The 25,914-nt window shown below is 45.2% G+C and overlaps 1 pseudogene; it reads right to left on the reverse strand.

Annotated features, from left to right (window-relative positions):
• LOC120053275 overlaps window positions 1-25,914 on the reverse strand; it is a 38,920-nt pseudogene that overhangs the window by 7,146 nt on the left and 5,860 nt on the right.

The raw sequence follows: 25,914 nt of genomic DNA on the forward strand, positions 1-25,914 counted from the left end.
TGTTGTGCTCGCCATCGGCTGAGGCACAACATGCTCTTGAATACAAGGTGGATGTTTTGGCTGATAAATGTACTAAATCAAATGGTCCAAAATGGGAATCAAATTGAAATGTCAACTTTCAAATGGTACCACAAAGATGGTTGGAGGTCCAGACATCAGACAATGTTTACTTGAATGGGAATATCTGTTCTAAATAATAATGTCAATCCTCCACAGGAAGCCTATTGAAATCATAGAAATATAGATAACAGAATAGACATTACCATTTAAGATGACATTCAATGGTGGGTGGACCAGCAGCCATCTTGTTGGTAGTAATTAGAAGAAAACATTTCTCAATTCAATTTGAATTTCAATGGTGTACCTGCTACATTACAGTGGTCTGAAGGGATAGATCCATTCTGTGAATTGTATTTCTAAGATTGAAATGACACCCACCCTGTGGAGCATGGTGTGTCTCAACCGATGGCGAGCGCAACACAAAAAACTCAGATTATGTCATGTCTAAGCTAATGTACAACAGACCCGTTTTTAGATCATTGATGTTAAGGTAAAAAAACGGCAACTTTTATTAAAAAAAATTTACCAAGAAATTATAAAATAGTTTGACAACCCTTTTTGTAAGCTTTTTAATGGTATCGAACTCGTTTATCTTTTCCAGTGATGAAGACATGGATGTCTCATGGTATTGTGGGGTATGCAAAACGGGTAAATGCCGTTTGAATTCAAATGGATTTACCCTTTAACCCATTTCCCTGCAATGACATATACCAGTAAGATGATGGGTAGTAGTATTTCTGAATGTGGTATCAGTCATTCACTTGTTTATGACGGGGTTTCGTCATAGAATAAAAATGTGTATTCCATAGGTCTACATTCTATTTCTATGGTTGTTACCTCTGCTGGCGTCACTGTTCTACAGATAGTCATGAGCAAAGTTCAGGCAGATCTGTTAGTGTTAGCCACACTTAGTGGTCCATTAGTGCCATAGACCCCTGCAAGAGGGCAGCTCCTGCTCAGCCCAGTCAAAGCTCTTCTCTGTCCTGGCACTCCAATGGTGGAACCAGCTTCCCACATCAGAAACCTTACCTCTTCAAACAGTATCTTAAATAATCCCTCCCCCCCCCAAAAAAGCATGCCTTTCGTGAACTAACACTCGCACTTGACTATTCCCCCCACTAGCACTGACTTTGCTGATAGCTACTTTATTGAGGAATAATTAACTTACTATGACTGAGATATGTGGTTGTACCTCTTAGCTGTCTCAGGATAAGAGCGTCTGCTAAATGACTAAAATGTAAATGTAAAATGTTTTGATTGGGAACAAGAACAGTGCTTTTCTAAGGACTAAGGAGGCCCATGCCTGATTGAGAGTGAGCCCCATCCAACAGCAGGAAGGAGAGGACAGGAAGAGCGAAAACCAAGAAAGGGCAAACGTCTAATAGGCTATACAGAGGGAGAAAGAGAGAGAGGATATTGGAGGGAAAAACAGGAGTGGAGGGAAGTGTGAGGGAGGGAAAGGGCAGAGCAACAGGAAAAAATAGACCATAGGGCAAAGGAGAGAAAGGCATAAAATGAGAGTGGGAAAATGGAGAGAGAGAAGGAGCAGGCGAGAGAGAGAGAGAGAGAGAGAGAGAGAGAGAGAGAGAGAGAGAGAGAGAGAGAGAGAGAGAGAGAGAGAGAGAGAGAGAGAGAGAGAGAGAGAGAGAGAGAGAGAGAGAGACTAGTTCCCATAGCAGACGTCCTCTGTGTTGTTTGTTTTGTGTGAAAGTGAATGATAAAAGAGGCATGAAATCGGCAGAGAAAGCCAAGACAACAGCGAGGGTCCAGAGCCCTCCATCACGCCTTATACAGCTCCACACTGGCGGCAAGGACAATGGGCCCCCAGCACTCACAACCACACACACCAACCCCCGCCCGCCACCCCTGGCCTGTAGCTGTGTGTGTGTGTTTGTGTGTGTGTGTGTGTGTGTGTGTGTGTGTGTGTGTGTGTGTGTGTGTGTGTGTGTGTGTGTGTGTGTGCGTGCGTGCGTGCGTGCGTGCGTGCGTGCGTGCGTGCGTGCGTGCGTGTGTGCGTGTGTGTTTGCGCTAAATCATTTACTTAATTTTTTTATTTAACTAGGCAAGTCAGTTAAGAACAAATTCTTATTTACAATGACGGCCTACCGAGGAACAGTGGGTTAACTGCCTTGTCCAGTGGCAGAACGACAGATTTTTACCTTGTCAGCTCGGGGATTTGGGCCAGTAACCGAAATACTGGCCCAACGCTCTAACCACTAGGCTGCTGCCCAAACCTATTCTGCTCTGATTACAATAACGTATGAGACTAGTCATGACCAGCTAAACGTAGAATTGAATACATTTGCCAAAACTCAGCTAAACACATTTTTTTAACTAATACAGAATTGTTTTTTAAAAGTCGATTCTCTGTATCTTATATAACAAATATATAGCCTGCTTCACAAAAAACGAAGTAATTTGCAACACTTATACCACCCCTACAGTATATACAACAGTACTAACAGTCCGTCACTCCGTACAAAATCCTTGTGAGGATGGCAGCGGGGGAAAAATCCAGATAACTCTTTAGTGCACCAACATGAAACAACACAAGAACACACTCCAGCATCACTACTCTCAGGTTGTTCACTTGTAGCTCCATCCCGGGCCTTTCCCCAGTTCTAGCATTCCCCCTCTCCTGCTATGCCTAACCCCTTGGTGACCCCTCACTCCTGTAAGAGACAGAGGACATTGTCCCATGACTATACTGACCGGCCAGCCCCAGCAGCGACCCCGTTTAATGAAGTGAGTAAATTATGCATGGCGCCAGTTAGCTTTCCGATTAAAACATCATACAGGCCCTCTTTTCTAGAGGGAGGTGCAGCAGCAAAACAATGGCGGTTGTAAACACTTTTCCCAGGAGCGGCAGTGTACTGCTGGGGTGTAATACATTTGCATAGTCTGGCGCAGGACAAAGAGCCAATTAATTGAAAAGCAGAGCCCCTCGAAAGACGAGGAGAGAGGCCCTCACTGGAACTACTGGCAACACTGGGGCCTGACTCAACACACACAAATGCACACGTGCACACACACTAATGCGCGCACACGCTCTCACACACACACAAAGTCTTGCAAAGGAATCTACCATTTCAGTTGGTCAACACTGTGTTAGATTACATCTGTATATTCTCCCGTCACTAAATGTTGACATGGCGCACTGAGACTCTGCAGTTCATGCAGACTACAGACACTTCAGGCCTGCGACAGATCAGTTGCTTTCCCGATCATAAGCATCATATGGCCCTGAGAGGGCAGATAAGGGAGGGTCAGTAGTACCTTTCTGTCAGTGCCGACTGCTGAACTCTCCTATCTCTGGTCTCTTGGTCTGTCTCAGCAGGATCTTGATGAGGAAAGCATCGTCTGCGTTGGAGGAGATAATCACCTTCTCGATGTAGGAGTCTGTGGAGCCCCTGTAGGGAAGAGAGGGAAGCACAGGCATCAGCTGACCTGATCTGACAAGGCTGAATTGCTGAAAGAGACCTGAAAGGACTTGGTTGTTTGACGTCATATAGTGGACACTAAGTATTTTGCTCAAAGGTCAGAAGAGATAGTAGATGAGGAACAAACGTTATATTTAAGCAATATGGCCAGTGGAGGTGTGGTATATTTCCAATATACCACGGCTGTCAGCCAATCAGCATTCAGGGCTCGAACCACCCAGTTTATAATAATAGTTCTGTGTGGGGGCAGGCAGGGGTGTATGAGTGGTGAGGGGAGGAGGCTGGCTGACCCACCTGATGGGCATGTGTCTGTACTGGGGCTGTCCTGGCTGGGCACTGCCCTCCAGTGGTGTCTGGGTGACGGTGGGCATGGACGTGTTCACCAGCACCTGTTTGTTCTCCACCTTCTCACCTGGGACACACACAATTACTTACGTATCTCTCACATTATTTCCATATTTGCTAGTTCTTTATGTATGAATGTCAAATCTCAGATATATTATACACATTTTAGGTTGCATAAAACACAAATACATCCTTCAACGTGTTTCTATATCGAGATGGATGTAACCAACAGGTTGTAACAATACAATGGGTGACAGTGAGGTTCTAGTAATAGAGTTTGTGGGTTACTCACCTGGGTTACTCACCTGTCCAGGATACTGTGCCTCCAGATGGGCTTGTGTGTGGCCGCTTCCAGCATGGGATCCATCACCTTGTCAAAGGTCTGATTGGTGTAGAGCCTCAATGTGCACTTGGCTTTCTTGTAGACCAGGCACCTTCCCGAACCCTGGGGAGGAATGAATGGAAGAAGAGGGACAGAGTTCAGTATTGCAAATAAGTATCAGTCTGGTGGTATTAGACTGCCACTAAAAAGTGAACCAGAAGAGTGAACTCTGTATTTAAATAGAGTAACAAGAACACTACATCTGAAATGAATCAGTGATTATGTTCAGAAGTCGGTGAGTAGGGCTGTGGTGGTAATTGAATAACCGTGTAACTGATGGTTATGGATGAAGACAGTCATGAAAATAAAATGACTGTCTAAATACATTTTAGGATATAATTTTGGTTTTGTTTGATTTTGTTTTCATGTAGATAAACTTCACCTATGAGCGGGAGTGTTTACTAATGATTATAAGGAATTGTTTTGCTAACTTAGTCTGTCTATTAAACGTTCTACTTCTTCTTCCCTTTCCAACTGATGATGTGCGGGCTGTAGAGCGCTATAGGCCACTTCAGTAAGAACATTGTTTCATACCATCATTCACGCTCTCCTGGCTTGATTCTCGCAAATGTAAGATGTAGGAAAGTGCCCAGCTAGGTTTCCTAGTAATTTTTTCTTCATCTCACACAGTAAGTCAATGAAGTCAGTTTTTTTTACATCATTCTAATTGTAATAGTTCGTCACAGTATTGGAAAAATCTTTCCAACACTCTCCCCATCGATAATCAGCGTTGCTGATAAATAAGCTATTTATTTGCTTCTATTTTAATGATTGTCAATTTCATCTTCATACTATTGTAACGCTCGTCTGAAGAAGTGGACCAAGATGCAGCGTGGGGTAGGTTAATCATATTCTTTAATGATAACCAGCAAAACCAAGAAAGAGAAAACCAACGAAACGTACAGCCCTGTAGGGCTCAACAGCAACCATACAAGAACAAGATCCCACAACATAGGTGGAAAAAAGGCTACCTAAGTATGATTCCCAATCAGAGACAACGATAGACAGCTGCCTCTGATTGGGAACCACACTCGGCCAAACACAAAGAAATACAAAACATAGAATGCCCACCCCACATCACACCCTATAGCTTAGCTGTCCCCTTCATACTTTCCTTGTCAATTCACTATCTTAGCCTACTTTCGCAAAGCCTAAGGTAGGTCAAGGTTTTTTCATACGTTTTAAGGAAAGGAGAAATATTTGCTTGTGTCCGACTTACGCTAATGGCTTTGATTGGCAGGTGCTTTTATGGGGGTGTGCGTGTGTGAGTTTGTTGATTCTCTCAGTAGGCCTATATTATGTCCATCGAGAAAGCTTCCTAAAGTAGCCTATCTGGACGCCATCTCTTTAATAAGAATCGAACATTCCTTTCACGATTTAATCTCGTAAAAGGCCAATTTTCTGTAGTTTAGGCTACATTATTTCTCTCATTATGGCGTCCTCTCTTTGAAGAACGGTCGAATGACCGCAGCAGGGTTTGTGACTTTATGCATATATTTCGGGAAAAGGGGGAAAACTTTGTTTGAATGGTTTTTGCGTCGAAATAGGATCAATTATATGCAGAAAAGACAACAGACAAAGCCAATGTAGGCATATCTTTATTTTGACTCTGTTAATGTTGTGTCAATACAAACGTGACAGATCCTCTCCAACCTGCCACTTCTTAATTTGTTGATTAATATGTAGAAGTAATAAACTGAATAATAATAAGGAAATTACATGATAATAACGAAGTGTAATGGCTCGTTTCAAATGTTTTTATTAAGAAGCATATCCATGTAAACAAGTGTACGAACAGAATTGAGACTTTAACCCCTGCAGAATACAATTTGCCTGCTCAGCTCATAGACATACATTAACGTAGATCAGTAATTCACCTCTGTCTAGAGAGGCCTTGTTGAGGATCAGAGCATCCTCTATGTCATTAGCACTGTATCTCATCACAGCCACTGTGGCGTTCTGTCCTGCAGGTAGCTTCTCAAAGTCTATCAGCTCTATGGTCTTAGTCTTGACCATGGGTTTCAGGAGTTAACCCAGCAGATACAGTTGAAGTCGGAAGTTCACATACACTTAGGTTGGAGTCATTAAAACTCTTTATTCAACCACTCCACAAATTTCTTGCAAACAAACTATAGTTTTGGCAAGTCGGTTAGGACATCTACTTTGTGCATGACAAGTCATCTTTCCAACAATTCTTTACAGACAGATTATTTCACTTATAATTCACTGTATCACAATTCCAGTGGGTCAGAAGTTTACATACAATAAGTTGACTGTGCCTTTAAAAATCCCAGAAAATTATGTCATGGCTTTAGAACCTTCTGAGGCTAATTGACATCATTTGATGGATCACCTGTGGATGTATTTCAAGGCCTACCTTCAAACTCAGTGCCTCTTTGCTTGACATCATGGGAAAATCAAAAGAAATCAGCAAAGACCTCAGAAAAAAATTGTAGACCTCCACAAGTCTGGTTCATCCTTGGGAGCAATTTCCAAACGCCTGAAGGTACCACGTTCATCTGTACAAACAATAGTAAGCAAGTATAAACACCATGGGACAACGCAGCCGTCATACCGCTCAAAATGGAGACGCATTCTGTCTCCTAGAGGTGAACGTACTTTGGTACGAAAAGTGCAAATCAATCCCAGAACAACAGCAAAGGACCTTGTGAAGATTCTGGAGGAAACAGGTACAAAAGTATCTATATCCACAGTAAAACGAGTCCTATATCGACATAACCTGAAAGGCCGCTCAGCAAGGAAGAAGCCACTACTCAAAAACCGCCATAAAAAAGCCAGACTACGGTTTGCAACTGCACATGGGGACAAAGATCGCACTTTTTGGAGAAATGTCCTCTGGTCTCATGAAACAAAAATAGAACTGTTTGGCCATAATGACCATCGTTATGTATGGAGGAAAAAGGGGGATGCTTGCAAGCCGAAGAACACCATACCAACCATGAAGCACGGGGGTGGCAGCATCATGTTGTGGGCGTGCTTTGCTGCAGGAGGGACTGGTGCACTTCACAAAATACATGGCATCATGAGGTTGGAAAATGACGTGGATATATTGAAGCAACATCTCAAGACATCAGTCAGGAAGTTAAAGCTTGGTCGCAAATGGGTCTTCCAAATGGACAATGAACCCAAGCATACTTCCAAATTTGTGGCAAAATGGCTTAAGGACAACAAAATCAAGGTATTGGAGTGGCCATCACAAAGCCCTGACCTCAATCCTATAGAACATTTGTGGGCAGAACTGAAAAAACGTATGAGAGCAAGGAATTTTTACTAGGATTAAATGTCAGGAATTGTGAAAAACTGAGTTTTAAATGTATTTGGCTAAGGTGTATGTAAACTTCCGACTTCAACTGTACATCAGTGTCTATACGGTTCCTCTGGTTGTAGCCAATTGTACCTGACAGGAGAAACCATAGAAATGCAATTAGAATGGACATACCTATTCAAGTCTTTAAAACTTTCCAAAGTATTTGATTAATTAATTGTCTGAGAAATCTTTCAAAACTCATTCAGCAAAGACGAAGCAAAAATAAGAACACATTTTCACCAAGAAACACCCATTTTTTCTCTATGTCAATGCTTGAGCCACTTAACCAAGCAGTGTCTCAGAGCGTATCCTAGGGTGGCTGAGTTGTTTTAATCTTGCTTCTCCATGGGTTGGGGTTGAGCCAGGGCCAACAGGGCCAGCTCTGTGCTACAGACAGGGGAGAGGAGCAGGGCAAGTTATGGCATAATGACTGCCCTCCCTGGAGGCCTTGACATTTGTCAGATGCTATTACTTCACAATCAGGCTACAAGAAACAGAGCCCTGTGATAATAGGCCCCCGCCCATAGAGCCACATTTGCACATGTATAGGCCTGGCCACACAAAACAGACACGGCAGAGGATATTGGGCCAAATATAGTGCCACTAGCAGTGTTTTTGTGTAAAGATGGGGGAAGGGAGGAGGAGGGGGTGGATGGAGACAGGGAGGGGGATGGGGTTGACTAGGTCTTTGCGATTGTTAGTGGTGTCTTTTGGAGAACTTTTGGTTACCAGGGAGCTCCTGGGTGTGCACTCTGGTCTCTCCCTAGCAGCTGAGCACACTGACCCCCTGAGCACAGCGACCAGCAGACACAATGAATTGCTAATGACACTCTGGGTGACTGGCAGGGAAAGGGCCTCCACACACACAGGGCACAAAGGAGGGCCTACGCAAGCACCCCATGTTTGATGTCCATGCGCGTACACACACTGACACACACACAAACACTCCATCACACACACACACACAAAATGCAGTCTGACAAGAAATGTGTGTGTGTGTGTGTTCACAGCGGTACACAGTGCTCCTGTGGAGGATGTTTGATGAGTACTGTTGCCTGATCTTCAAAGGTGCAGCTTAAAACAGCCACCCTTTACAGACAGTAGCAGAGGACTGGAGCGGTGTCTCACGCATGGCCTGCTTGCCCATAGCACACAGGTATGTATTCCTGAGGGACTGGTTGTGATGGGGGTAGGGGATCAGGCCAGCACAGACTCCTAGTAGTACAAAATCAAATCAAGTTTTATTGGTCACATACACACAGTTAGTAGATGTTAATGCGAGTGTAGCGAAATGCTTGTAAACAAGAGCATTAGGACTGATAAGAATCATATCCATCAGCAGAGAATATTAGGTACAAAAAAAAACTACGCAACAAGTAAAAAGAGGCCTAACGTTTCAAGCAGTAGAGAGCCATGGTAGAGAGCCATGGTAGAGAGCCATGGCAGAGAGCCATGGTAGAGAGCCATGGTAGAGAGCCATGGTAGAGAGAAAAGGTGGAGAGCCATGGTAGAGAGCCATGGTAGAGAGCCATGGTAGAGAGCCATGGTAGAGAGCCATGGTAGAGAGCCATGGTAGAGAGAAAAGGTGGAGAGCCATGGTAGAGAGAAAAGGTGGAGAGCCATGGTAGAGAGCCATGGTAGAGAGCCATGGTAGAGAGCCATGGCAGAGAGCCATGGTAGAGAGCCATGGTAGAGAGCCATGGTAGAGAGCCATGGTAGAGAGCCATGGTAGAGAGCCATGGTAGAGAGCCATGGTAGAGAGAAAAGGTGGAGAGCCATGGTAGAGAGAAAAGGTGGAGAGCCATGGTAGAGAGCCATGGTAGAGAGCCATGGTAGAGAGCCATGGCAGAGAGCCATGGTAGAGAGCCATGGTAGAGAGCCATGGTAGAGAGCCATGGTAGAGAGCCATGGTAGAGAGCCATGGCAGAGAGCCATGGTAGAGAGCCATGGTAGAGAGCCATGGTAGAGAGCCATGGTAGAGAGCCATGGTAGAGAGCCATGGTAGAGAGCCATGGTAGAGAGAAAAGGTGGAGAGCCATGGTAGAGAGCCATGGTAGAGAGCCATGGTAGAGAGCCATGGCTTACTCACATATTAATCATGTGCTCATAGAGGGTTATCTGACAGTCGTTCTCCTCGTTCACATTCAGGTATTCCACCAGGCTCCTCAAAGGTTCTGACAGCAATGAAATAAAAGATCATCAACATGTAAACATTTTAAAAACTTCCACCACTAATGTTAACATGTTACCCCTCTAAAAAAGTACACTTGGCTGAGTTCATTGCTCATATCAGAGCTAAATTCATTGGCGGTAGATGACGCTAGTTTCTTAGTGTTGAATAACGTTTGCTGTATGAGCTGATGATCTGGAGTCCACCTGGGTCAACTCCTGGGTCAACTCCTTGATGTGCTTGTTCTTGACCATTGGGTGCTCTACCTTCACAATGATGTACGGTCTGCCAGGAGAAATAGCACCATTTTAAAAAAGGTGGGTGCTAGCGAGAGATGAAGGAGTGAACTAGTACAAAAAAATGTGTTCAAACCGTTTTGGTGCAGAACCCGGGCTGAGTCATAAGGAGATGTAGACACAGCAGTCGGTCAGGTTGGTGGAGATGGACACAAACTCGTTGATGAAGCCGGCCCTGCGCATCAGTCTGAAGGTGTATACCAGCCTTTGGTGATCCCGGATCACACCCAGGATGTTACCTGTGAACAGGATGGACACACCCAGAGAGGCCGACTATAAGGCAGAGTTCCTTACTCTCAATTCTTACTGTCGTGACTTTATTAGGGGTTGTTTGATCAACGTGCACAGAAATAATGCATAGAACAAAACGTCCAGCTGGCTACTGTATCTATCACACAATCTGCAGAGCCACAGACTACAGCAGGGGTTCTGTGCATATTGAACTTGAGGAAATGGAGGAGCCACAGTGAAATGGCTCCGTGTGTGTGGGAGGATTTGCGCACGCTCTGTGGCGCTTTGACACCCGCTGTTACTAATTAATTAAGCCTGGTGGCAGACAGTCAACATAATTTGACAGTTATCAGTGGCTTGAAAAATATACACTAATTAATGAACCCAGTCCAGACTTTTTCGTGGCACATTAGTAGCACTAAATTAATAGCTTATCAGACACACTGTATGAAGCACAACATATGCTTTCTGTAAACTGGACATTCCATGTTCTTTCCCTTCATGTTTGTGGCATTGTATTGAAAAGCAGAGGAAGGCTTAAGAAGAGAAGCAGTTTGTAAGTAATCAAACACAAGGGAAAAGCCACCAGCAACAATCCTGGCTTGAGAGCCTACTGCTGGTTGTGTGTGTGTGTGTGTGTGTGTGTAACGTCCTGACCAGAGTTCTTATGTGTTTTGCTTGTTTAGTGTTGGTCAGGACGTGAGCTGGGTGGGAATTCTATGTTGTGTGTCTAGTTTGTCTGTTTCTGTGTTCAGCCTAATATGGTTCTCAATCAGATGCAGCTGTCAATCGTTGTCCCTGATTGAGAATCATATATAGGTGGCTTGTTTTGTGTTGGGGATTGTGGGTGGTTGTCTTCTGTCTTTGTGTTCTGCACCAGACAGGACTGTCTCGGTTTTCATTTTTGTATTTTGTATAGTGTTCACGTTATTGTCTCTTCTTTATTAAATCATGTTGAACACTAGCCGCGCTGCATTTTGGTCCTCTCCTTCACCCCAGGAAGAAAGCCGTTACAGTGTGTGTGTGTGTGTGTGGTCACCATTGAGGAAGACCAGGAAGACACTAGGGTAGGGGAGCTCCTCTCCACACAGCAGGTTGACGTCCTCCATTCCCAGGTTGAAGGCCAGCTTGACGATGGGGCCGTCCTCCATGTCTGTGGTGATGTGGGTCATCAGGGCCAGGTTCTTCACCAGAGGACAGGTCTAGGACACGACAGGACAAAACCACTGATCAGAAGCTGATATACACAGGCCAAGGCAATACCATCTAGAACTGGGATTAGGGTTAGGGTTGTCCAGGACAAAAAACAAATAGCACTTGTTTGAGCAGCAGTTCAATATTCACACATACAGTGCCTTGCAAAAGTATTCATCCACGTTGGCGTTTTTCCTATTTTGTTATTTAAATAGATTTTTATTTGGATTTCATACAATGGACATACACAAAATTGTCGAAATTGGTGAAGTGAAATGAAAAAAATTACTTATTTCAAAAAATTCTAAAATATAAAAAAACAAAAAAGTGGTGCGTGCATATGTATTCACCCATTTGCTATGAAGCCCCTAAATAAGATCTGGTGCCACCAATTACCTTCAGAAGTCACATAATTTGTTAAATAAAGTCCACCTGTGTGCAATTTAAGTGTCACATGATCTGTCACATGATCTCAGTATATACAGTTGAAGTCGGAAGTTTACATACACTTAGGTTGGAGTCATTAGAACTCGTTTTTCAACCACTCCACAAATTTCTTGTTAACAAACTATAGTTTTGGCAAGTCGTTAGGACATCTACTTTGTGCATGACACTACACTACACTACATTACATACAATAAGTTGACTGTGCCTTTAAACAGCTTGGAAAATTCCAGAAAATGATGTCATGGCTTTAGAACCTTCTGATAGGCTAATTGACATAATTTGAGTCAATTAGAGATGTACCTGTGGATGTATTTCAAGGCCTACCTTCAAACTCAGTGCCTCTTTGCTTGACATCATGGGAAAATAAAAAGAAATCAGCCAAAACATTTGTAGACCTCCTCAAGTCTGGTTCATCCTTGGGAGCAATTTCCAAATGCCTGAAGGTACCACGTTCATCTGTACAAACAATAGTACGCAAGTATAAACACCATGGGACAACGCAGCCGTCATACCGCTCAGGAAGGAGACGCGTTCTGTCTCCTAGAGATGAACGTACTTTGGTGCGAAAAGTGCAAATCAATCCCAGAACAACAGCAAAGGACCTTGTGAAGATGCTGGAAGAAACAGGTTGAAAAGTATCTATATCCACAGTAAAAGGAGTCCTATATCGACATAGCCTGAAAGGCCGCTCAGCAAGGAAGAAGCCACTGCTCCAAAACCACCATGTACTTTTTGGAGAAATGTCCTCTGGTCTCATGAAACAAAAATAGAACTGTTTGGCCATAATGACCGTCATTATGTTTGGAAGAAAAAGGGGGAGGCTTGCAAGCCGAAGAACACCATCCCAATCGTGAAGCACAGCGGTGGCAGCATCATGTTGTGGGGGTGCTTTGCTGCAGGAGGGACTGGTGCACTTCACAAAATAGATGGCATCATGAGGAAAGAAAATTATGTGGATATATTGAAGCAACATCTCAAGACATCAGTCAGGAAGTTAAATTTTGGTCGCAAATGGGTCTTCCAAATGGACAATGACCCCAAGCATACTTCCAAAGTTGTGGCAAAATAGCTTAAGGACAACAAAGTCAAGGTATTGGAGTGGCCATCACAAAGCCCTGACCTCAATCCTATAGAGAATTTGTGGGCAGAACTGAAAAACCATGTGCGAGCAAGGAGGCCTACAAACCTCTGTTACACCAGCTTTGTCAGGAGGAATGGGCCAAAATTCACCCGATTTATTGTGGGAAGCTTGTGGAAGGCTACCCGAAACGTTTGACCGAAAGGCAATGCTACCAAATACAATCAATTAGTATATGTAAACTTCTGACCCACTGGGAATGTGATGAAAGAAATAATAGCTGAAAAAATATTTTTTTCCTATTATTCTGACGTTTCACATTCTTAAAATAAAGTGGTAATTCTAACTGACCTAAGACATTGAATTTTTACTAGGATTAAATGTCAGTAATTGTGAAAAACTGAGTTTAAATGTATTTGGCTAAGGTGTATGTAAACTTCCGACTTCAACTGTATACACCTGTTCTGAAAGTTCCCAGAGTCTGCAACACCACTAAACAAAGGGCACCACCAATCAAGCGGCACCATGAAGAACAAGGAGCTCTCCAAACAGGTCAGGGACAAAGTTGTGGAGAAGTACAGATCAGGGTTGGGTTATAAAAAAATACCAGAAACTTTGAACATCCCACGCAGCACCATTAAATCCATTATTAAAAAATGGAAAGAATTTGGCACCACAACAAACCTGCCAAGAGAGGGTTGCCCACCAAAACTCACAGACCAGGCAAGGAGGGCATTAATCAGAGAGGCAACAAAGAGACCAAAGATAACCCTGAAGGCGCTCTCCACAGCGGAGACTGGAGTATCTGTCCATAGGACCACTTTAAGCTGTACACTCCACCGAGCTGGGCTTTATGGAAGAGTGGCCAGAAAAAAAGCCATTGCTTAAAGAAAAAAATATGCAAACACGTTTGATGTTCGCCAAAAGGAATGTGGAAGACTCCCTAAATATATGGAAGAAAGTACTCTGGTCAGATGAGACTAAAATTGAGCTTTTTGGCCATAAAGGAGAATGCTATGTCTGGCGCAAACCCAACATCTCTCATCCCCCCGAGAACACCAACACCATCAATGTTTTTCATTGGCAGGGACTGGGAATCTGGTCAGAATTGAAGGAATGATGGATGGCGCTAAATACAGGGAAATTCTTGAGGGAAACCTGTTTCAGTCGTTCAGTGATATGAGACTGGGATGGAGGTTCACCTTCCAGCAGGACAATGACCCTAAGCATACTGCTAAAGCAACACTCAAGTGGTATAAGGGGAAACATTTAAATGTCTTGGAATGGCCTAGTCAAAGCTCAGACCTCAATTCAATTGAGAATCTGTGGTATGACTTAAAGATTGCTGTACACCAGCAGAACCCATCCAACTTGAAGGAGCTGGAGCAGTTTTGCTTTGAAGAATGGGTAAAAATCCCAGTGGCTAGATGTGCCAAGCTAATAGAGACATACAGTGGGGCAAAAAAGTATTTAGTTAGCCACCAATTGTGCAAGTTCTCCCACTTAAAAAGATGAGAGAGGCCTGTAATTTTCATCATAGGTACACTTCAACTATGACAGACAAAATGAGAAAAAAAAATCCAGGAAATCACATTGTAGGATTTTTAATGAATTTATTTGCAAATTATGGTGGAAAATAAGTATTTGGTCAATAACAAAAGTTTCTCAATACTTTTTTATATACCCTTTGTTGGCAATGACAGAGGTCAAACGTTTTCTGTAAGTCTTCACAAGGTTTTCACACACTGTTGCTGGTATTTTGGCCCATTCCTCCATGCAGATCTCCTCTAGAGCAGTGATGTTTTGGGGCTGTTGCTGGGCAACACGGACTTTCAACTCCTTCCAAAGATGTTCTATGGGGTTGAGATCTGGAGACTGGCTAGGCCACTCCAGGACCTTGAGATGCTTCTTACGAAGCCACTCCTTCGTTGCCTGGGCGGTGTGTTTGGGATCATTGTCATGCTGAAAGACCCAGCCACGTTTCATCTTCAATGCCCTTGCTGATAGTAGGCTTTGTTACTTTGGTCCCAGCTCTCTGCAGGTCATTCACTAGGTCCCCCCGTGTGGTTCTGGGATTTTTGCTCACCGTTCTTGTGATCATTTTGACCCCACGGGGTGAGATCTTGCGTGGAGCCCCAGATCGAGGGAGATTATCAGTGGTCTTGTATGTCTTCCATTTCCTAATAATTGCTCCCACAGTTGATTTCTTCAAACCAAGCTGCTTACCTATTGCAGATTCAATCTTCCCAGCCTGGTGCAGGTCTACAATTTTGTTTCTGGTGTCCTTTGACAGCTCTTTGGTCTTGGCCATTGTGGAGTTTGGAGTGTGACTGTTTGAGGTTGTGGACAGGTGTCTTTTATACTGATAACAAGTTCAAACAGGTGCCATTAATACAGGTAACGAGTGGAGGACAGAGGAGCCTCTTAAAGAAGAAGTTACAGGTCTGTGAGAGCCAGAAATCTTGCTTGTTTGTAGGTGACCAAATACTTATTTTCCACCATAATTTGCAAATAAATTCATTAAAAATCCTACAATGTGATTTTCTTTTTTCATTTTGTCTGTCATAGTTGAAGTGTACCTATGATGAAGATTACAGGCCTCTCTCATCTTTTTAAGTGGGAGAACTTGCACAATTGGTGGCTGACTAAATTATTTTTTGCCCCACTGTACCCCAAGAGACTTGTAGCTGTAATTGCTGCAAAAGGTGGCTCTACAAAGTATTGACCTTGGGAGGGTGAATAGTTATGCACGCTCAAGTTCTGTTTTTTGTCTTATTTCTTGTTTGTTTCATAATAAAAAATATTTTGCATCTTCAAAGTGGTAGGCATGCTGTGTAAATCAAACGATACAAACCCCCCCAAAATCTATTTTAATTCTAGGTTGTAAGGCAACAAAATAGGAAAAATGCCAAGGGGGGCGAATAATTTCGCAAGCCACTGTATTAGTTTTAAACAGGAGTGATTGCATAAGTGTGTGTGAGCATGGATGTAATGGGGTTTATGTGTGCGTGCGTGCGTGCGTGCGTGCGTGCGTGCGTGCGTGCGTGCGTGCGTGCGTGTGTGTGTGTGTGTGGGTGTGCTTGCTCATTTATGTGTTCGTGATTGCCAATATATACAGTATCTATGTGACTGTCTAACTGTCCGTCCATGTGTATCTCTCTCTCGCTGACTGACCTCTCCCTCAGGGGTGTCGGAGGGGCACAGCATGCCCCACTGGGAGGGCTGCAGGGAGCGGGGTCCCCTGACCTTCATGGTCTTCTCTAAACTGGGAGGAGGTCCTGGTCATCATGCCCCACTGGGAGGGCTGCAGGGAGCGGGGTCCCCTGACCTTCCTGGTCTTCTCTAAACTGGAAGGAGGTCCTGGTCATCATGCCCCACTGGGAGGGCTGCAGGGAGCGGGGTCCGCTGACCTTCCTGGTCTTCTCTAAACTGGGAGGAGGTCCTGGTCATCATGCCCCACTGGGAGGGCTGCAGGGAGCGGGGTCCGCTGACCTTCCTGGACTTCTCTAAACTGGGAGGAGGTCCTGGTCATCATGCCCCACTGGGAGGGCTGCAGGGAGCGGGGTCCCCTGACCTTCCTGGTCTTCTCTAAACTGGGAGGAGGTCCTGGTCATCATGCCCCACTGGGAGGGCTGCAGGGAGCGGGGTCCCCTGACCTTCCTGGTCTTCTCTAAACTGGGAGGAGGTCCTGGTCATCATGCCCCACTGGGAGGGCTGCAGGGAGCGGGGTCCCCTGACCTTCCTGGTCTTCTCTAAACTGGGAGGAGGTCCTGGTCATCATGCCCCACTGGGAGGGCTGCAGGGAGCGGGGTCCCCTGACCTTCATGGTCTTCTCTAAACTGGGAGGAGGTCCTGGTCATCATGCCCCACTGGGAGGGCTGCAGGGAGCGGGGTCCGCTGACCTTCATGAGCTTCTCTAAACTGGGAGGAGGTCCTGGTCATCATGCCCCACTGGGAGGGCTGCAGGGAGCGGGGTCCGCTGACCTTCCTGAGCTTTTCTAAACTGGGAGGAGGTCCTGGTCATCATGCCCAGAGCCGAGATGAAGGAAAGACTGGATAACACCTGTGTCACACCCTGACGGTCCATCTTAAACCTCTTCAAGGACCAGTTCCCTTGGGGGCACAGAGAGAGGGACAGGTCAAATCCCCTTTTGCAATATGTCAAACCATTTGGATACCACATCCTCTGTCTGGCATAAGGGACCAGATCTTGATACAGGGGCAGCACTCACGGCGGAGATGGCGTTGACCATGCCGTTGGTGATCTGGTCCTGGCGCATGCTTTTGACTATGTCGAACTGGGCTGCTTGGGGATGATCTGGTCTGATATCTTCTTCAGCTCTGAAGTGAACAGAGGGGGAGAGAGAGTGGTAAGACTTGCACCGAATGTAGATCTAGCGTTCGTCTGCCGATCGTTCAGCGCGATGTTTCAGGGACCACCCACTGTCGATGTCTGACTGACAACATTTTTCATGCGATTCTACATATAAAATCGGTGCACGCTTGGTTCGCAAATTACACTCAAAGGTGCTATATACTCTCGGCCAGCAAACGCTATTGGTGTGTCTGAGCTCTTAATACAGTCAGAACCTATGGGCCTATATTTATTAAGTTTCTCTGAGAAAGAGTGCTGATCTAGGATCAGGTCCTCCCTGTCCATAACAATTTGATTAATTATGATCTAAAAGGCAAAACTGACACATTGGAAACATCAAAACTCAACACTGGAAGTTACAGACCGAGTATCTGATGCAACGAACTAGATGTGAAACAACAATACTCCGAGAGATAGTCGTATCAAACCCTCTGTTCTCCCAGCTCTCTTGGCTTCTGCTGCCAGTTGTTCTGTTCCTCTCCGTTATCAGCTCAGAGAAAATGACCAAAGAAACAGATTTAATAACCAGGTGTGCCAACCCTGAGATAAGCCTGACCTGGCCTCTCTCCCAGGTCTCTCTTCTCTCCTTTCCTCTACCCAGTAAGGCTTTCACTGGGGAACCTCTCTCTTCTCTTTGTCTTTCGCTCAACCCCCCACCAACCCTCCCGACACATTTGCATACATCAAAACAAACAAGCAGCACCGGCAAAATTAATAATAAAGAAATTAAGCTTCCGTTGCACAGCCGGGCCAATTAGTTGAATGTCAGGGAATCATAATTGGAGAGAGAGGAGATTGCTGGGCGTTCTAAGTGCATAAGCCCCCTATTGAAAGGAGGCACTGTACCCCCCTCCACCCCCACCTCGCCCCCACTCCTCAGCCAGAGCAGGTCGGGATGGGGGGAAATTAAAGGCCTTAAGACAGCCATAATTACATTATCAGACCTGGGGCCTGCAGGATTAGCTCAATCGCTCCAGTCAAGGCGGCCATTCTTTTGTCATAGCGTGGAAAAAATCCCTCCGCTTCCCCGGCCCTGGGATTTTGGTGCGGCTGCTGCGTATCTCTCCCCCTGACAAAGCCAGTCAAGGCGGGAATACAGAGCGAGGTGGGGAAGGAGGGATGAGGGTGGGGGGAGGATGAGGAAAACAAAACAGGCAACAACAAAGCGGGTGGAAAATAATGAAGGTATTAATAAAGGAGTGAGAGAATAAAGACGCAGGTGAGGGCATGCGGAGGCTGTATCCACTAGCGCAGGCCTGGGATCAGGGCATGGGGAGGCTGGTGCAGAGTCTGTCTCAACTACCAGCGGCCTGGGATCAGTTCTCAGATAAGTACAAAGTACGTAGAGATTTAGCACTGCGTATAGAGACCATCGTTTTGACTGGGGAGGAGGAACGGATTAAAAGTCATGATCTAAAGTCAGTTTGGGGTTTTACCGCTAAAGATTAAGGTTGGGATTATAGGATGGTAAAATGACCAAGATCTGTGAATACAGGCAACTTCTACCTGGGAGCTTTGAAACCCATTCATCCCATGGGCCCCAGCAGTGAGCCTGTACAGCACTGTCACACAACCAGCCCCTTTAAAACATTAGCATTAAACGCTGACAGTCATCTTAATTGAATTACAGAGTGAGTGAGTCGTGCTGTGCAGACAGACCCAGAGCATGCAGGCTCTGCTTATCTACACTGTGGAGCAGCACACTATAGGCCACTGTGCTGGAGGAAGGCTGTACAGGAAAATGTGGTAAAGGAAGTCTGTACAGGCAAATTTAAGTATGCTCCCTCTAATTCTTTCTCTCTCCCTCTCCCTCCCCTCCCGGAGGACCTGAGCCCTGGGACCATGCCTCAGGACTACCTGGCCTGATGACTCCTTGCTGTCCCTAGTCCACCTGGTCGTGCTGCTGCTCCAGCTTCAACTGTTCTGCCTGCGGCTATGGAACCCTTACCTGTTCACCAAACGTGCTACCTTGTCCCGGACCTGCAGTTTAGAACTCTCTCTCCTGCTGTCTCTAACTCTGAATACTCGGCTATGAAAAGCCACCTGACATATACTCCTGAGGTGGTGACCTGTTGCACCCTCTACAACCACTGTGATTATTATTATTTGACCCTGCTGGCCATCTATGAACGTTTGAACATCTTGGCCATGTACTGTTATAATCTCCACCATGCACAGCTAGAAGAGGACTGGCCACCCCTCTGAGCCTGGTTCCTCTCTAGGTTTCTTCCTAGGTTCCTGCCTTTCTAGGGAGTTTTTCCTAGCCACCGTGCTTCTACATCTGCATTGCTTGCTGTTTGGGGTTTTAATCTGGGTTTCTGTTTTGGACTTTGTGACATCGGCTGACGTAAAAAGGGCTATATAAATACATTTGATTAATTGATTGATCGTAATGTGTAAAAGGAAGTTTGCACAGCCCAATGTACTCTGGTACACTACATGACCAAAAGTATGTGGACACCTGCTAGTCGAACATCTCATTCCAAAATCATGCGCATTAATATGGAGCTGGTCCCACCTTAGCTGCTATAACAGCCTCCACTCTTCTGGGAAGGCTTTCCACTAGATGTTGGAACATTGCTGTGGAGACTTGCTTCCATTCAGCCGCAAGGGCATTAGTGAGGTCGGGCATGTACTGTATTTACATATAGTAGCATTAAGATTTCCCTTCACTGGAACTAATTGGTCCTAATTGGTCCCCGAACCATGAAAAAAAGCCCAAACCATTATTCATTCTCCACCAAACTTTACAGTTGGCACTATGCTTTTGGGCAGGTAGCGTTCTCCTGGCATCTGCCAAACCCAGATTGTGAAGTTTAATTAATCACTACAGAGAACGTGTTTCCACTGCTCCAGTGTCCAATGGCAGCAAGCTTTACACTCCTCCAACCGGCGCTTGGCATTGCACATGGTGATCTTAGGCTTGTGTGCGGCTGCTTGGCCATGGAAACCCATTTCATGAAGCTCCTGACCAACAGTTCTTGTGCTGACGTTGCTTCCAGAGGCAGGTTGGAACTTGGTAATGAGTGTTGCCACTGACAGAAGATTGTTACGCACTGAGCGCTTCAGCACTCGCAGGTCCCGTTCTGTGAGCTCGTGTGGCCTGCGGCTATGGAACCCTGACCTACATGAGGTTAGGATGAGGGAAGCTCTCTAGCCTCCTCCATCTTGGTCTTCTTGGGCCCTCCCCACACGTGCTGTCGCCGCACTTTATTCCCAATGTATTTCAGAGCCTAGGTAACACACACATGCAGAGGGATATTAGTACAAACTCTGAAACTGCCCAGCAATATAAAACAGGCAAGCTGTATCTCAGATCACAAAGTGACAAACTTTAAAAGAAAGAACCGGAGGCGTAATTCTAAAGTAATGAAAATGTGAGATGTACGTTTACTATCACAATAAGAAAAGGACACAAGTTAACATTCTGAGGGATCAAAGTTGCAGCAGGCCAAGTGACTCACAAAAGCCACGACCAGGGATGTGTCAGCCCTTATGCCCCACCCCCCTTGACACCCACACTACACAAACACACCACCGTCACACCTGAGTCAGCAATAGTCTGTGTCGTGCTCTAGAGAGATGGTCAGTGAGACTGAGCACGTCCTCCCAGACCAACCACCCTGCAGGCTATAACCATTGGCTACTGAGGACGACCAGTGAAGAGTCAACCATGCCAGCCTGTTCAACTATGTCCTGTCCTGTGTTTTACGCTACAATAATGGCAAATGTAAAAACAGTAAATGTGAAGTCCATTTGTGAGCTTTATGAAATGCATGTACAATGGAACATGGACATTTGTAAAGCTTATTTGCTTCAACAAACGACATATTTGCCATTTAAATAGACATACTTACAGTATATAGTAGGGAGCCAAACTACGGCCGATTAAAAGCGGCCTGCAGTGGATTTAGCATAAACAATTTAATCAAAACTAATAGTTAACTAAATGTGCCGCTTGGTTCATAGACCCGTGGTTACGTGAGTAGCCTTCGATATACACTGAGTATACCAAACATTAGGAACACATTTCTAATATTGAGTTGCACCCCCCCTTTTTTGCCCTCAGAACAGTCTCAATTCATCGGGGCATGGACTCTACAAGGTGGCAAAAGCGTTCCACAGGGATGCTGGCCCATGTTGACTCCAATGCTTCCCATCGTTGTTTCAAGTTGGCTGGATGTACGTTGGGTGGTGGACCATTCTTGATACACACGGGAAACTGTTGAGCGTGAAAAACCCAGTAGCGTTGCAGTTCTTGACATAAACCGGTGCACCTGGCACCTACTACCATACCCTGTTCAAAGGCAGTTAAATCTTTTGTCTTGCCCATTCACCTTCTGAATGGCACGCATATACTATCCATGTCTCAATTGTCTCAAATCTTAAAAATCCTTCTTTAACATGTCTCCTCCCCTTCATCTACAGTACACAGATTGAAGTGGATTTAACAAATGACATCAATAAGGGGTGATAGCTTTCATCTGGATTCACCTGGTCAGTCTGTCATGGAAAGAGCAGGTGTTCCTAATGTTTTGTATAGTCAATGTTCTTCATACTTCAGAAAGTATTCACACCCCTCGACTTTTTCCACATTTTGTTGTGTTACAGCCTGAATTTAAAATGATTGCAATGAGAGATGTTTTGTCACACACAATATCCCGTAATGTCAAAGTGGAATTGCATTTTTTTTATAAATTAATAAAAAATGAAAAGCTTGAGTCAATATTCAACCCTTTTATTATGGCAAGTCCAAATAAGTTCAGGAGTAAAAATGTGCTTAACAAGTCACATAAGTTGTCTGTGTGCAATAATAGTGTTTTACATGATTTTACAATGACTCTCTCAACTCTGTACCCCACCACACATACAATTATCTATAAGGTCCCTCAGTTGAGCAGTGTATTTCAAACACAGATTCAACCACAAAAACCAGGGATGTTTTCCAATGCCTCGCAATGAAGGGCACCTATTGGTAGATGGTAACAACAACAAAAAGACATTGAATATCCCTTTGACTATGAAGTTATTAATTACCCTTTGGATGGTGTATCAATACGCCCAGTCACTACAGAGATGCAGGCGTCCTTCCTAACTCAGTTGCCGTAGAGGAAGGTAACCACTAAGGGATTTCACAACGAGGCCAATGGTGACTTTTTAACAGTTACAGAGTTTAATGGCTGTGATAGGAGAAAACTGAGGATGGATCAACAAGCATATTGTTACTCCACAATACTAACCTAATTGACAGAGTAAAAAGACAGAAGCTTTAACAGAATAAAAACTATTCCAAAACATGCATTCTGTTTGAAACAAGGCGCTAAAGTAATACTGCAAAAAATTGTGGCAAAGCAATTAACTTTTTGTTCTGAATACAAAGTGTTATGTTTGGGACAAATCCAATACAACACATTACTTATGTATTATGTTGTTCAGTTTTGTCATTCTTTAGTTTTTTTGTCTTATGTCTGTTGTGTAGTAAATATTTCAGCTTTTATTTTCATTGTTTTTATTAGTTTTTTCCTGTGAAGCACATTTCGTTGCATTCCATGTCTGAAATGTGCTGTATAAATAAAGCTTGATTTGATTACTGAGTACCACTCTCCAGATTTTCAAGCATTGTGGTGGCTGCATCACGTTATGGATATGCTTGTAATCACTAAGGACTGGGGAGTTTTTCAGGATAAAGAAACAAACTGAATGGAAGCAAAATACTAGAGGAAAACCTGGTTCAGTTTGCTTTCCACCAGACATTAATTTACCTTTCAGCAGCACAATAACCTTAAACGCAAGGCCAAATCTACACTGGGGTTGCTTACTTTGGGGCGGTAGGTAGCGGTGTGGTTAGAGCGTTAGGTCAGTAACCGAAAGGTTGCCGGATTGAATCCCTGAGCTTACAAGGTTAAAAATCTATTGTTCTGCCCCAGAACAAGGCAGTTTGCCCACTGTTCCCCGGTAGGCCGTCATTGTCAATAAGAATTTGTTCTTAACTGACTTGCCTAGTTAAATAAAGGTTAAATAAAAAATGACCAAGAAGAAAGTGGTGGCTGGGTTACATTTTTTTTATTATATCTGCTTGAAAATCTATGGCAAGACCTGAAAATGATTGTCTAGCAATGATCAACTACCAATTTGACAGAGCTTGAATAATTTTATAAAGAATAATGGGCAAATGTTGCACAATCCAGAGACTTACCCTGAAAGACTCACAGCTGTAATCGCTGCCAAAGATGATTCTGTAACGATTCTCGTGGGCTGAAGGAAGAGTGGACCAAAGTGCAGCGTTTAACGTGTTCATGATTTAATCCAAAAAACCAAATCGAACGAAAACAACAAACAGGAGAACGAAAGCGAAACAGTTCTGTCTGGTGCAGACACAAAAACAGAAAACTACCCACAAAACACAGGTGGGAAAAGGCTACCTAAGTATGGTTCTCATTCAGAGACAACGATAGACAGCTGCCTCTGATTGAGAACCACACCTGGCCAAACACATAGAAATAGACAACATAGAACAAAAACATAGAATGCCCACCCCAACTCACACCCTGACCAACCAAAATAGAGACATAAAAGGATCTCAGGTCAGGGTGTGACAGTACCCCCCCAAAGGTGCGGACTCCGGCCGCAAAACCCAAACATATAGGGGAGGGTCTGGGTGGGCATCTATCCGTGGTGGCGGCTCTGGTGCCGGACGTGGACCCCGGACAGGGGGGAGACTCTGGCGGCTCCGGACAGGGGGGAGACTCTGGCGGCTCCGAACAGGGGGGAGACTCTGGCGGCTCCGAACAGGGGGGAGACTCTGGCGGCTCCGGACAGGGGGGAGACTCTGGCGGCTCCGGACAGGGGGGAGACTCTGGCGGCTCCGGACAGGGGATCGTCGCTGGAGGCTCCGGGCTGAAGGGCGTCGCTGGAGGCTCCGGACTGAAGGGCGTCGCTGGAGGCTCCGGACTGAAGGGCGTCACTGGAGTGGAGAGACACACAGGAGGCTTCGTGCCATGGATCATCACTGGAGGCTTCGTGCCATGGATCATCACTGGAGGCTTCGTGCCATGGATCATCACTGGAGGCTTCGTGCCATGGATCATCACTGGAGTGGAGAGACACACAGGAGGACTGGCTCTGGGAGAAGGCACAGGACTCACCAGGCTGGGGAGACATGCAGGAGGCCTCTTTCTTGGCCGAGGCACCGGATACACTGGGCCGTGGAGGCGCACTGGAGGTCTTGAGCTAAGAGCCTGCACAACCTGTCCTGGCTGGATGGTGACTTTGACCCGGCACGTATGGGGTGCAGGCACAGGACGCACTGGGCTGTGCAGACGCACTGGAGATACAGTGCGCAGAGCCGGCGCAGGATATCCTGGGCCGTAGAGACATCCTGAAGGTCTGGAGAGCAGGGCTGGCACACTCCGTCCTGGCTCGATGCCCACTCTAGCCCGGCCGATGCGAGGAGCTGGGATATAGCGCACCGGGCTAAGAACACGTACTGGAGACACCGTGCGCTCCACCGCATAACATGGTGCCTGACCAGTACGACGCCCGCCACGGTAAGCACGGGGAGTTGGCTCAGCCAATCTCCCTGTGTGCCCCCCCCCCAAAAATTGGGGAGTGGCCTCCAGGTCTTTAGTGCCAGTCTTGTTCCCGTGTAATCCCTGGCCCTTTTCCTAGCTGCCTCCGCCTTCCTTGCTGCTTCGACCTGCTCCCATGGCAGGAGATCTTTTCCAGCCAGGAACTCCTCCCACGTGTAGGATTCTTTGCCGTCCAGGATGTGCTCCCATGTCCAGTCCTCCTTACCCCGCTGCTTGGTCCTTTGGTGGTGGGTAGTTCTGTAACGATTCTCGTGGGCTGAAGGAAGAGTGGACCAAGGTACAGCGTTTAAAGTGTTCATGATTTAATCCAAAAAAACAAATCGAACGAAAACAACAAACAGGAGAACGAAAGCGAAACAATTCTGTCTGGTGCAGACACAAAAACAGAAAACAACTACCCACAAAACACAGGTGGGAAAAGGCTACCTAAGTATGGTTCTCATTCAGAGACAACGATAGACAGCTGCCTCTGATTGAGAACCACACCTGGCCAAACACATAGAAATAGACAACATAGAACTAAAACATAGAATGTCCACCCCAACTCACGCCCTGACCAACCAAAATAGAGACATTAAAAGGATCTTTAAGGTCAGGGCGTGACAGATTCTAACATGTATTGACTCAGGGGGTTGAGTACTTATCTAATCAAGATATATTTGTGTTTTATTTTTCATATATACTAAACAAAAAATATAAACGCAACATGCAAAAATTCCTAAGATTTTAATGAGTTATAGTTCATATAAGGAAATCAGTCAATTTAACTAAATTCATTAGGCCCTAATCTATGAATTTCATATTATTTTCCTCATGCAGCATGACCCATTTCCGTCGCATAGAGTTGATCAGGCTGTTGATTGTGGCCTGTGGAATGTTGTCCCACTCCTCTTGAATGGCTGTGTGAAGTTGCTGGATGCTGTTGTACAAGTCGATCCAGAGCATTCCAAACATGCTCAATGGGTGACATGGCTGATGA

Source organism: Salvelinus namaycush, chromosome 9 (assembly GCF_016432855.1).
Source record: "Salvelinus namaycush isolate Seneca chromosome 9, SaNama_1.0, whole genome shotgun sequence".
Lineage (NCBI taxonomy): Eukaryota > Metazoa > Chordata > Actinopteri > Salmoniformes > Salmonidae > Salvelinus > Salvelinus namaycush.